Below are 5,274 nucleotides of genomic sequence, written 5' to 3' on the forward strand. Positions count from 1 at the left end.
ATTGTGAAAATTTGCATGAGTCAGAAGATGCAACATTTCCATCAAGCATTCACTTTTACCACATGGAGGGTCTAGACAAGCTTCATCTTAGCGACTACCAGATTGCCATTAGTAATTGTTAGTACTAAAATCTCAAGAAAATAAGTTAAATATTATATTCTTTGCTCTTATTGCAGAACAAGTGTGTGAATTAGTTTTTCTAGGCAACAAAAATGAAGCAAGATTGTCAATATTAATACCCATTATGATGAACCCAAATAGGATGATCCATGTCAAAATTTATTGGCTAAGTGAGACGAAATAGAAGTTGTTATTTCATCAGGAAAAGTCATAGTTGTGGCAATAGAATTATTTCTGAGAGCATGGAATAACGTAGTTAGATTTATTTTGTCATTCTTAATGAGATAAACAATTGCACTAAGCTCTAATAATGCTTTTGTAGGAATATGCTTTGGCAATAACAATTGTAGTCTGTATTGAGGCTGTGTGTTTGACATGTTATATGAACTAGATAGAGTAAATTGAGTGAAAGAGCTCTATGGACGAGCACTATAGGCATTGTGTAAAATTTGTATATTAATCATTGTTACATATAGGCACGGTGTAAATTGAATGTATGTATTTATGTGTATGTATTTAAATGTATGTTATCGTTTCTCATTTGGGATATATAATAAAACAACGTGCCTTTAGGCACATGCCTTTATGTGTATGATTAAGAATGTTGTATGGACACATCTCAAATAAATTATTTCTCAATAAATGAACTCATAATCTCGGGAGAGTGACGAATTTAAATGAATGAATTATTTCTCAATAAATTAACTTTGTATTGGAATATAGTGATTGTAGCAAGACTTTCCAAAAGAAAGTAGCAGTAGGTATAAAATAATTTATTGAAAAAGAAAGCAGCAGTAGGTATTAAATTAATCATTTTTGAAATATATAAATTACTTATTGAAAAAGAAAGCAGCCGTAGGTATTAAGTTTAATACCTAATATTTATAGTAGTTAGTTAATTATTTAAAAGAAAATAAACAAAATTTATCATTAAGACTTATTGAGTGTGAGAATATTTTGGGGATGGTCGTGGACCATCAGCGATCGGGGACTTTTCAATTTTTTAAAAATTTAATTTGTTTAAAATTAATATTTAATTTAAAATATCAATTATGTATTCTACAACATTTGAAATTTTTTAAATAAAAAAATATCAGCAGTGTAAGTTTTAATTTTTTTTAAAAAAAATTATGGACTACAACATTTGAAAATTTTTAAATAAAAAAAAACCAATAGTGTAAGTTTTATATATTTTTTATTTAATTCCAAAAGAAATAAAAACTTCTTTCTTTGAAAAACAAATATTTTTGATTTACTATCAAAGTTTAATTCAAAAAAAAAATTATTTAAAAATAGAAATTGGTTACTAAAAAAGAATTCATTTATTTGTATTTTTATTTTATTATAATAAAATCTTTTTAATTCAAATAATATAAAAAAAGTGTTCCCCGATCAAAAGTTCCTGACCCATGTGGGTTGGAGAATATAAGGGTTCTCGAACACTCGCGATCGGGAACTCAAGGTTTTTCGACCCCGAATCAAGATTCTCTCCATTGATGGCCGCGGTCATGGCAAGCAGTCTACAACAGGCGATAGTTGCCATGGCTGTAACCATGTGTGTGTGTGAAATAAGTATAACGTTAATAAGTATAAAATAATTAATATTTAATCTTAATAAGTATAAAATAATTTTAATTTTAATTTAATATTTAATCTTAATATTATTTACTCTTATATTATTTACACCGTGCCTTTAGGCACGGGCATTCCCTAGTTTATATATATGATATATCATATATTATACTATTTATATATATATTATATAAAGTAACGTGTTTGTGAGGGCTGTGTGTGATATATATATATATTTATTAATTGATAAATGAAAGTAGTATGAATGTGTGGGTTAGGGTGGAGTTGCACATGTATTTATATATATATTAATAATATAGTGAAAGGAAGTAGCGGACAGGAGAATTTTGAGTGAAGAGGAGAGTTGTTGCGAGGCGCATAGCAGAGGATTTGGAATTGGGCAGCAGCGCACAGATTGAAGGATTGGAGCTTGAAGCGGCACATAGACTGCAAGGAAATTAAGGAGGAATTGAGGCCGCGCAAGAAGGAATTGGAGAAGGCTATGGCGTACTTCAGGATATCAAGAAGGTTTAGAGCAGCGACAGAGCAATTGGAGGAATTAAAGGAGCAGCGCACGCAGGGACTTTAGACATGTGGGAGGCGGTGCACGGAAAAGCAAAGCAGCCACCATGGAAATCACTAATTTTTGGATCTTAATTCTGAATTAATTTCTTTGATTATTAATTCTTTTGTTCTTAAATTAATTCTTGGATTTTAATTATGTTTTTCTGGAATTTAATTATGATGGTTTCTATTATCATGGTTGGCTGGATTTTTGTTAGCTAAGGTAGACTTCAGGAAATCAAGAAGGTTTAGAGTAGCGATAGAGCAATTGGAGGAATTAAAGGAGCAGTGCACGTAGGGAATTAAGACATTTGGGTGGCGGCACACGGAAAAGCAAAGCAGCCACCATGGAAATCACTAATTTTTGGATCTTAATTCTAAATTAATTTCTTTGATTATTAATTTTTTTGTTCCTAAATTAATTCTTGGATTTTAATTATGTCTGGAATTTAATTATGATGATTTCTGTTATCATGGTTGGCTGAATTTTTGTTAGCTAAGGTAACGAGATAGCCACGAGACAATGTTGTGATTGATATTATATTTCGGTTAATTTGATTGATGTTTATTTCATGTGATTATGTGATATGGTTATTATTGTTTGTTTGACAGCCTGATTACCTGTTAAATGATTTTATGAACATAGATGATACAGACCAAGTAATTCTATATTAAGCTTTGCATATCACATAACTTGGATTGGAAAGGTATCTTATCTCCTAAGGGAAAGGCCAAGTGACATCTATAAATAATAGGAGCCTCTACAGGTAGGGGGATCTAATTCCTAAGGGACTCTTTTATTATTTTTTCTATTACTATCTCTAATTTATAACCCTAATGAACTGACTTAAGCGTCAGAGGGATCACGGGGAGCAAGTCCCCACCCTTTTTGCAGGTACTTGGTCCGGGACAGAAGAAGGTGATCGGCTCTGCATCATCAATTGGCGCCCACCATGGGGCCTCTCGTCTTTTCTTTCTGTCTGCCGTACAATTACAACAAGCGTACAAACTCAATTACACGTATGTGCTGATGGCATCATGGGTACGCTCGTTCTTTTAATATTTTTGTGCCTGCAACGATTTTATTTTTCAATTATTGTTTTATGCAAAAAATAATTGAAAGAGAAGGATAAAAGATTCATATATATATATGTATATATATGCTGTAAGAAGTTATGGTTGAGGCATAATAGAAGATTTAATCGCGAAGAGCAACAATAAAATAATTTTGCCATTGTTTTGCATCATACGCACACATATACATCATATACAAATGTGAATGGAAGAACTGGCATGAATGGGAGGAAATTGAAAAAGTTGGCATTATATATATCCACCATTAATTCATCGTGGCAAGCATTGATTTATGTGTAATGGCTTCTCGTGGAATTTGAATTAGAAGGATGTGCATAAATGATGTATATATTACATACTGTAAAGTACATCTATGTATGCATACCATTATGGGTGGAGATAAAACTGCTAAGCATATGTTATGCATATTATATTATGGATTTTGTTACTTTTCCATCAATTTTGCTCTTACATTATATTATGAGAAGTTTCGGAGGAAGCTTGGAAGAAAATCTCATGTGCAGCATTCTGGAGAAAAAAGAATTTTATCCATTATACTAGCATATTAAAGCTTCTGGGTAAGAAGAAGGTGGTATATTTATATATTATATTACAAACAAAGAGGCGCAACAAAGGCAAGCAACGACGATTAACGGAGTAGAAGAAGGAGCAGCTTATGACACCTGCGCAAGACCGTTCGATGGCTTAACAGTCTTCTTAGAAAATAGAGATGATGGCCTCTTATTTTGCTTCTTCATTGATTAATTCTATATCTGTCTCTTGTTGCGCTTCAAGAATTTAATCATGCTGCCTTCATTTTATTTACCGTGACTATTTGCCTTTCTGGAAGAATTCTCTTTGTTTTTATCTTCAAAGAAAATACATGAGTGAAATTAAGAGCTGAATTCTCGTCTTTCCCTGACGCAATGGCATATGGCTATTAAGAAAACAAAGATTGAAGTAAGTAACAGAAGGCCGACCACGATAATGGCTAACGAAGGACAGCGATAATCTACAAAGTGACAGTCGCAAAAGACCTAGACCAAGGCAATTAGTCTCCCCTAAAAAGTTGTTGATAACCAAGGTACTGTTAATTTTGCTTTAGCTCTTGATCTTCTTTTCCGCAGGATTGTGGCTGTAGCCACCAGCATCCCTAAAATTGAAGCACCCAATCGAACCATCAGACCAATTGTAAATCTGACTGGTCAGTTTAGCAGAGAAATCGACAATTGCCTGTTTAGGAAAAAATTGCTTCAAGTCAGAATCTGCTTAAGAGCAAGTTGTAAAAGAAATGGTGGAATTCTCTTTAGGAATGACCACGTACACTTCGGTCTCTGCAACTGATTCTGCGATAACATCATGTAGTGATGGTAAATTCTTTATTTTTCTAAATTATTGGGTCTATGCATTGTCCATTGTCTCAATCAATAGAATGTGGGTTGCTTCTTAATTGCACCTATTGAGAAGGAAAACCTCAAAAGGATGAAATTGACTTCGTTCGCGCGGTATATATCATATTCTACTGAGACATCTTTTGAGCCACAACATCAACAAAAAGCTTCTCTCCGATGAACATAACACTTCTTTCCAGCCATGGGGCGTTATATTTCATGACTATGGGGGCCATATTAGGCCAACCCGTTTCCTCAAGATATGACCAATGGCCAATGGGCTGCATTTTTTCTTGGAAAGTAAACAAGGAAGGGTATTGGGCCACTGCACGATTGTAGACGTGTATACGCATATATATGATTTTGGAATTGCGGATGTAAGACATTTTTATCGAACCACAAAAATAAAATATGGACATTATTTTGGATTGGCGGACGTAGAATTTCGTAGAACCGAAAAAATAACATAGGATATTCTTTAAAATCCCGTCATCAACTACAATCCAAGCCAGCATGTGCACACAAAGATCGAGGGTCCGAAAGGCCTCGATAA

The sequence above is a fragment of the Diospyros lotus genome, chromosome 14 (assembly GCF_014633365.1).
Source record: "Diospyros lotus cultivar Yz01 chromosome 14, ASM1463336v1, whole genome shotgun sequence".
In the NCBI taxonomy this organism is placed as follows: Eukaryota; Viridiplantae; Streptophyta; class Magnoliopsida; order Ericales; family Ebenaceae; genus Diospyros; species Diospyros lotus.